At 39.7% G+C, this 9,465-nt stretch overlaps 1 long non-coding RNA gene across 1 annotated transcript; it reads right to left on the bottom strand.

Moving 5' to 3' along the window:
• Positions 1 to 941: 941 nt before the first annotated feature.
• Positions 942 to 8,122, bottom strand: LOC125934145 (uncharacterized). The gene is made up of 3 exons (XR_007461243.1): positions 8,063 to 8,122; positions 5,779 to 5,906; positions 942 to 1,507 (listed from the first exon to the last, which is right to left on the bottom strand). It is a non-coding gene; the product is annotated as an uncharacterized LOC125934145 (long non-coding RNA).
• Positions 8,123 to 9,465: the final 1,343 nt, after the last annotated feature.

Below are 9,465 nucleotides of genomic sequence, written 5' to 3'. Positions count from 1 at the left end.
AAACTACTGCCCAATCGCAGACTCAATTCTGCATCTTTGACAGACTGAACCGGTTGTCACAGATTACCACATAGTTTCTGATCAACTACGTGAAACTTGGACACCAATTTGTGTCACACTCAATTTGGTCAGATGGCAAAGGTCCATTTCTGAATCTAATGTCTTGGCACCTGTTTAGGACGTGATGCTTTTTTACTGCCTTGTTCCAAAAAATATCTACAAAGGCCTTCGAAGGTAAGTATGTATAGTGATATAATGTACCTGTTCAAGAGATGAGAAAGAGAGCAAAGGGAAACCATACAGGGACCTAAAACGGAGCCAATAATAGAAATGTTTCTAGACAAACTCCTCCACGTATTCTACCAGACATGTCAGTTGATTTGTCCGTGCTTCTGTTTCCTAATCTTCAGAACTGAAATTGATGATTTCTACATGGCATTTTTCTTATAGTCAGGATTTAGCAGCGGTGTAGTAATCAGTCAACAAACGTTTACTGAATCTCCTTTGTGAATATAGCATTTTATTAGGTGGCATGATGAGTCAGAAATAAGAGTTTCACCCACTGAATCATTAACCTCACTTCCTGTATTAAGTGTGCTCTTCTGGGAGGTTCTTCTGTCATCTGGTTCCACAGTAATCGGCTTATGAAATCAGACTTAAATTATACCCTAACTGAAGACAATTCATAAAAAGCTCCTTGGAATGAGAAAGCAAAGGACGAGGAAGTAGTGATAAATGGGAGAAAGAATGGAAGAAACAGTGAACACTTTGATTAAAGTGATCAAAGTGATTAAAGTGATTAAAAGTTTTTTTAAAAAACTTTTTTTTAAAAACATTTTTTTTTTGTTTTTAACGACAACCACAACGACTTGGAAACACTGTTTCTCTTAGATATTACAGAACACTCGATTTGAAGAGTAACGTGAGAAATAGATCTACAGTGGCAATGCAATTCTGCAAACTTTCAACACAGGTTATTGGAGTCATCAACATGGGGGAAGATAAACAATATCCTTTTCCTAGGGGAAAGAGTTTAAGGGAAATCAGGCAAGAAGAAAGAAGAAAGAGTTTCTCTTTTAAGTCTTAAACTGTCGAGATAACACAGTACCTGATTGTGCTGAAACACATACTTCCAATATTATGTAGTTCCTTATAAGGTGCTCTATTGAGTTGAAAGCTTGAGTGTGTTTGGTTGGGGAGTGTTGGGCTGCACCATACTAAGTCAGAATCTGAATATTCTACTTTTCTTCTTTTTGCTTTCGTTGCATAAAGTTGAATTGCTGAATCATCATGATGCTCATGGAGTATATAGGCATTCTTTAAATTATGGAACATAGCTGCATCGTCCTGCTGCACAACAGGAAAGTAGAACGCTCCAAGCAATGAACGTTTAGTCTCTATTTTTATGGTTGTTACCATGTAGTCACAAACAAAAATTGATGATGAAAGAATTAAGTTAATCTATCTCATGCAATATCATTAGTCACTTCCTAGGTTCTGGAGCTCCCTAAAGCAAAGAGAGAATAAAATTTCAAAATATTACATTGCGAGTCGGTTTTATAGATATCAAGTTTGTACAGGCACATAAATCAGAATCTATTCAAAGTAAGGAGCAGATGTTTGAATTATTCCAACAAAGTAAAATCATCTTCTCTCTTACATGCTACAAATCGACCGCCTTTTCATAAGTATGAAAGCTGTGAAAAGGATTAGGATTCCTCATTTAGGTGATTTATATTCCCTTTGAGATTTTCACCCGACAGTGGTAGGACCTGAGGACACCATGTTATTTCTATAACCATGACTGTGTGTGGCAAACAATCCCACTCTATACTGAGGCAGGAGTAGGCAAAAACCGACCCCAGTGAATTTTTAAAATTGTGACCATCTTCCTTCTCAGCATTTTATTCGAAGTTATCCTTCCAGCCAAAATAAGAACGTGGGGGAGAGGAAAAAAAAATTAATAATGTGAAAGAATTCAAAGAGGCCACAGAAGAGGCCTTCATTTGAGATTATTTTTCAGCAAGATTTTTTTTTTTTTTTTTTTTTTTTTAGTTTTGTATGTGGCCTCTTTACAAGAATTGACTTGCAGATGTTCACACAGTTCAGGCACATTAAGACAAATTATTGTTAAGATTAAACTGAGTCTGTCTGAAAGATTTACCATGCATAAGTGATACTATTGCCAAAGAGTTCTTTCCCAATACTTCTTACAGCATAAATGTTTATCTATTTTGTATACACCTTATAACAAGAGATCAGAGAGAGTCGAGCTTGTGCCTGTTATTTTTACGTGGACCACAACTCCCAATACACTCTGTGTACAGTGAAGCCTTAACAATTAACAATCAACTCAGGCTTTCCCACCATGCAGTCTGCAGGCATATGTCACAGAATCACCACCACATCAATAAGGCTCCCTTATTTTGAGTTACTTTCAAGATGAATCCTTCTTAACTGAATCACGATTAAAAGAAAAACAAACAAACCTTGATAAAAAATCTCCAATATCAAAAACAACAATAACATAAACTGCCTTAACTTTTGTGTTCTAATGAAATATTAGAATTACACTCCAGTTGAACCTAAACTCTCTAAATTAATATATAGTAATGAAGGATTAAACATTTAACAAGGATATTTTGGAAGCTAACTTGCATAATTATCTCAGATATTACCAAAATAATAAAGCAATAAATGTTTGAGCAGCGGAACAGATATTTCATAAATTATTGATTCAGTAAAACTGCTAAAATTATGGGGGGGGATGGGAGAATAACATTACTCTAACACCAGGAAAAGAATATGACTCTGGAAAATTTTTTTAGAAATATAAGGAAATTACAGGGGCATCTGGGTGGCTCAATCGGTTGAGCATCTGACTTCAGTTTAGGTCATGACCTCATGGTTCCTGAGTTCAAGCCCTGGGTTGAGCTCTGTGCTGAACAGCTCGGAGTCTGGAGACTGCTTTGGATTCTGTGTCTCCCTCTGTCTCTGTCTCTCCCCCACTCATGTTCTGCCTCTCTCTCAAAACTAAATAAACATTTAAAAAAAGAAAAAAGAAAAAGAATAAGGTCTGGGGTGCCTGGGTGCCTCAGTCAGGTAAGCGTCAGACTTCAGCTGAGATTAGGACCTCACTGCTTGTGAGTTTGAGACCCGCATGAGGCTCTGTGCTGACAGCTCAGGGCCTGGAGCCTGCTTCGGATTCTGTCTCCCTCTCTCTCTGCCCCTCCCCAACTTGCTCTCTCTCTCTCTCTCTCTCTCTCTCTCAAAATAATAAATAAACATTAAAAAATTGCAAATACAGGGGCGCCTGGGTGGCTCAGTTGGTTGGGTGGCTGACTTCGGCTCAGGTCATGATCTCACAGTCCGTGAGTTCGAGCCCCGCGTCGGGCTCTGTGCTGACAGCTCAGAGCCCGGAGCATGTTTCAGATTCTGCGTCTCCCTCTCTCTGACCCTCCCCTGTTCATGCTCTGTCTCTCCCTGTCTCAAAAATAAATAAAACGTTAAAAAAAAAATTAAAAAAAAAAATCAGTTGACCACACACAAAAAAAATTGCAAATACAAGGAAATTACAAAATGTCAAAGTACAGTAGTCTCCTTATCCATGCTTTCAGTTACCTGTGATCAACTGCAGTCTGGAAGCACATGATCCTTCTTCTGACATACAGTCAAAAGGTCCATAGCAGCTGCAATGCTACGTCACATGCCTACGTGATTTACCTCACTTCATCTCATCACGTAGGCATTTTATTATCTCACATTACCATCGTCATAAGGATGAATACAGTATAAGATATTTTGAGGAAGAGACCACATAACTTTATTACACTGTATTGTCACAATTGTTTATTTTACAATTAGTTATTATTGCTAACCTCTTACTGTGCCTAATTTATAAATTGCACTGTATCATAGATATGTACACACAGGAAAATATATATAGAGGGGTTGGTACCATCCACAACTTCAGACATCGTTCTGCAGGGGTATTGGAACACATCCCCACATATAAAGGGACACCACTGCACTTCTCAACTGGAATAGCTCCATAGAGATTCACACTATCTTTCACACATTATCTAACTGTGTGCATCATGAGAGCTGGAATTGTCTTTTTACATCTCTGTATCCCTACTGCCAGCTGCATCTCAGACACATAATCGCTCTTCAGAAATTATTTAATAACAAAGTAATAAATGAATGAATGAATATTTGGGGGGGCAACTAAAATAACAGGCTTCATTTATGAAAATGCTACATACAGTAGCAGTAGAATATACACTCTGATGTTCTCTTTCCACCTCAGGTATAACAGCTGATTTGGTCAGTTCCAACTGTACTCTTCCACCAAGGGCGTGCTCGTCAGATTGACCAGACGGGACTGGGCTGCAATGTGTGGCCAAAGCTAACTAGACCTGGCCCTACAAAATTTGTCTCCTCTGGAGCTTTGGGGCTATTGGTTTTGTTAGGGCAGGTCAGAGTTGGTCTTCCTCTGGGTGCTGTCTTTTTTGGGCTCCAGGGGTGGTGCTGTGATCTCCCCTTTCTGGCAGGGCCGGAACTCCAAGCTCTTTCTGCACACCCTTCCCCCAGCCTGCTTCATCCTAGCCCATTCTGCTCCCAATTCTACAGCACCTGCTCTCAGCTGCTCTCTGCACAAGAGGAACAGCTCAGCCCTCAGCCATGGACTCCTGGGTGACCCCGGGAAGGACTCCTGGGATCCCTTTGCTCTCTCATTTCTGTTGCCCTGACTCATGGATTCCAGCCGTGTCAGCTTTTTGAAACTCTGATCTCTGTCTCCTCCAAAACTCAATGGAATGACCATGCTCAGCTCAGACCCCAACTCTCTGCAACACAATAAGGAAATTATCCCTAACAGAATGGGTGATTACGAGCTATACCTCTTAAGTTTTCTTCCCTAACAGTTGACTGACTCAAATCAGGCATTGGATATGTTTCACCCAATTTCACAGTTGTTTCTAATGGGAAGGCTAGTTCAGTGCCAGGTACTCTGTCATGACTAAAAATACACTGGTTTGAATGGAATGGAATGGAATATTATAGAATGGAATGGATTGGAATGAAAAGAATAGAATACAATAGAAAATACGGCAGCGTGTCTCCAGTAAAAGCAAATACTATTTTGTGTAACTTTGATTTCAGTTAAATATATCTATGTTTATATATCTCTCTATATATTTATAGATATATATACTTTGACATCCAGTAAAAATAAAAAATATTTTTTAAGGTTTTTTTTTTTACATGTTTATTTATTTTTGAGAGAGACAGAGCATGAGCAGGGGAGGGCAGAGGGAGAGGGAGACACAGAATCCGAAGCAGGTTCCAGGCTTCGAACTGTCAGCACAGAGCCCGACGTGGGGCTTGAACTCACCAACTGTGAGATCCTGACCTGAGCTGAAGTCAGACACTTGCCCGACTGAGCCACGCAGGTGCCCCAATAAAAAATATTTTCCTTGTCATTCATAGTCAAAGAAATTTTTGGAAGTCATTGAATCAGACCAAACCCCATGACCTTGATTTCTTTAATATAGAGTTGAATTCATCTCAGACACAATGTCAGTTCAGGAAAATGAAATGTTTATCCATACTCTCCACAGAAATATTACAAAGTACTTGGACAAACTGACTTATTCTAGGTGTAAAAGAAGGGGGTTTTATGTGGGAAAATAAACCCGCCACTCTCTTTTTTAAATATCCTCCAATGACTATCATCTACCCTTGTACCTCTTACACTTTAACAAGCACATGAATCACCTGCAGGTCTTGTTGACACGGAGATTCTGACTCAGTAAGTCCAGGTTAGAGCTTGAGGTTCCGCATTTCTGACAGGCTCCTGGGCGATGTCAGTGCTCCTGTTCCACAGGACGCAGAGTGGTAAGAATCTAGAGCAGAGGCCAGCAAAACCTTTTTTGTAGAGAGCCAAGCAGCACATATTTGAGGCTTTTAAGCCACATGCAGTTTTTGTCTCTCTTCCTCCTTTTCCTCTTCCTTCTTCTAAAGGAATTTCTTGAAAAAACTTTTTTTCATTTCCTCAGAAATAAATAAACGTTAAAAAAACCTTTTTAACGTTTATTTATTTTTGAAAGAGAGAGAGAGAGAGCAAGCGGAGGAGGGGCAGAGAGAGAGGGAGACAGGGACTGTGAAGCCAGCTCCAGGCTCTGAGCTGTCAGCACACAACTTTACGCGGGGCTCGAACCCCACCAAATGTGAGCCGCAGTTGGGTGCTTAATCAACTGAGCCACCCAGGCGCCTCCAAAGCAATTTCTTTTAAATTTCTTAGTTCATCGGCCCTACAAAACTGGGCACTGGCCTACAGGTCATAGTTTGCTAAGGCTGATCTACAGCAGTCCTGGCCGGTAGAAATACAATGCAAGCCACTTAAGTAACTTTAAATTTTCAAGTAGCCACATTTAAAAGGAACAAGGGTGGGGTGCCTGGGTGGCTCAGTCGGTTGAGCGTCCAGCTTTGGCTCAGGTCATGATCTCGTGGTTCTTGAGCCTGGAGCCCTGAGCCCAGAGCCCGCTTTGGATTCTGTGTCTCCTTCTCTCTCTGCCCTTCCACTTTTGCTCTTTCTCCCTCTCTCTCTCAAAAATAAATAAACATTTAAAATAATAATAAAAGAATAAAAGGAACAAGTGTAATTAATTTGAATGATGTTTTAATCCAAAATAGCAACAATAAGATTTTCAATATATAATCAATATAAAACTTATTCATTGGGTATTTTACTTTTTTTTTCAGACTAAGTCTTTGAAAATGAAAGTGTATTTTATGCTTAGAGCCTATTTTGATTTGGACTAACCGCATTTCCAATGCTCAGTAGCCACATGTGGCCACTGGTGATACCATATGGGACAGTGCAGATTTAGAAGAAAAAGTTCAAAATTGTTTCTTTGGCATATGTGCACTTTATGATCCTCCCCCGCTTACCTTTCTAGTTTCTTGACCTTTCTAGTTTCTTGTCCTATCTCTGAGTCACACTGTACTTGTTCCATTCCTTGCATATATCGGCCCCTCCATTTGGAATGCCCTCGGGCACCCACCACAGCTCAGTCAGTTGAGCCTCTGACTCTTGATTTCACCTCAGCTCTTGATCCGAGGGTCATGGGATTGAGCCCTATGTCAGGCTCTACGCTGAGCATGGAACCTGCTTAAGATCCTCTCTCTCTCCCTCGGCCCCTGTCCCCAGATCAGTCTCTCTCTCTCTGTCTCTCTGTCTCTCTCTAAAATTAAAAATTAAAAAAAAAAAAAAAAAGAATGCCCTCATCTCACTAGTCCCCATCCTGAAAACTTTACTCACCCTTTCCTTAAATCGATGCGATTACAATAGCATTACACGCATTAAGAAGACACTAGAAAATCACGGAAAAAAAAGTATAATGCTACTAAATGAGTGCTGATGTTATTTCATAGTCCTAATTTTAAACTATTGAAAAATCCATAAGTTGTTACTTCTTTTAACATTAATATTAAGGAATTACTATCATATTATTAGTGTTCTATACGGAGGGAAAAACTTGTTTTTCCTCATTTTGTAAAATAAAATCTTTTTCCCAAAAGCATTTACAATATATTTATTTATTACCATGGCATCTCTAAATATGTTTAATGTCATTGCTTTTATTTAACAATCATGAAAGCTAACACCTCCAGGAGGTTAAATGACCTCGCGATAGGCTTGATAAATACATTGAAGATTTCACTGTTTTCAGAAGTCTTTTAAAATATAATTCCCAACTACCTGGGATAGTAAAACTTTAGTTATTTAGAAAATGACGACTAGACAAGATAACTTCTGAGGTAAGAAGAGTGGTATACTCCAAAGAATTTAATATCCTGAGTTTAATTCCAATTTTTTATCCTGAGCAGGTAAGAGAATTAAAAACAACACAGACCCCAGTTTCCTCACCTATAAGGAGGATCATAACAATAATATCGACCTTTCAGGATCACAGTAATAACCGGATAACATAAGTTACATTATTCAAAATTTCCCATTTTGTATAAAATGTGATTTTTACTCAACAACCTTCCTTACCTTGGGGGTTGGGGCTCCAGTGAAGAATTGTTCCCAGAATAGGTCAAAGGAGGTCCATTGCGAGTGCTCATTTGGGAATCATGTTCATCCTATTAACATAGGCTAACGTCAGTGGTGCTGACCCCCAGTTGCGTATCAACATTTTCAGGGCTATAAAGATATCGATGTCTGGGCAATGATATCGGAATCTTTGGGGGCATGGGCCAGGCATGGATAATTTTTCAAAGTTCCCCCTCTCCCCCCAGGTGATTCTAATGTGCAGTCACATTGAGAGTTACTGGGTCTCTCAGTCTGGGGTTCTTTATTTGCAAAACAGGACTAATTCTTGGCTCATAAATTGTGGCAGGGATTAAAAGAGAGTACCTGGCATGTTTTAGAAATTTGATAAGAATTCTCTCCTATCTTCATGCTTCTTCAATTAATTCCCTTACTTTCTACTAATTGCTTGCATACTAGAACTGTTTTCTTCTCAAACAGTATTTTTTCAGTAGGTGTGTTATTTGTTGCTTTTGGTTGAATGGGACCAGTAGCTTCTGGCAGTGATTCAGCCTCATAATGAACACTGCACACTTCCCTACCTCCAACATCGGAACCTGAGTTTCTTTAAGCAGAGGTAGCCTCCTGAAGTACTCCCCTTGCTCCCACTAGCTGGATAACTCCCAGGAACTCCCAGGAAAACTTGCCCTCTCCCTTGAGAATACTGTAACTTTTAGTGATTCCTGCAGTAGAATTTCTTGGAATGTCCTTAAAATGCAGATTCCTGGGGCACCTGGGTGGCTCAGTCTGTTAAGCATCCGACTCTTGATTTTGGCTCAGGTCATGATCCCACGGTTCGTGAAATCAAGCCCCACGTCAGGCTCTGTGCTGACAGCACGGAGCCTGCTTGGGATTCTCTTCCTCCCTCTCTCTCTGCCCCTCTCCCACTTGCGTTCTCTCTCTCTCTCCCTCAAAAATAAACATTAAAAATTTAAAAAATAAAATAAAATGCAGATTCCTGGACTCCTCCCTCAAGCTACTGAACTAATCTCTTTTCAACAGCTTCTCAGGTGATCCTTATACATGCTAATACTTGAGAAACGTTGGCACGGAGAAATCAACAACTGGAGACACAGCATCAAATAACTCGGATTACTCTACCTACTACAATTCACTCGGAGAACAGGGAGGAAGGTAATGCTGCTACAGTGTGGTTTGTTTGTTTGTTTAATGTCCAAATAGCTTTCTGCATTTTGCTAAAAGATTTTCTTGACCTTGAAAATGTTATTTTGCTCTCCCAGGGTCTTGGGGCTGGAAATGCTCTTAAATATCAGCTAATTCAATCCTTTGTTTTATAAGAAAGACTGGGATTTCCCCAAAGTCACCAACCTAGTTGTACCATATACCTTAAGGTAAATAGCTGCCGA

Source organism: Panthera uncia (genome assembly GCF_023721935.1).
Source record: "Panthera uncia isolate 11264 chromosome A1 unlocalized genomic scaffold, Puncia_PCG_1.0 HiC_scaffold_16, whole genome shotgun sequence".
In the NCBI taxonomy this organism is placed as follows: domain Eukaryota; kingdom Metazoa; phylum Chordata; class Mammalia; order Carnivora; family Felidae; genus Panthera; species Panthera uncia.
This window is presented reverse-complemented; position numbering and strand designations above follow the sequence as displayed.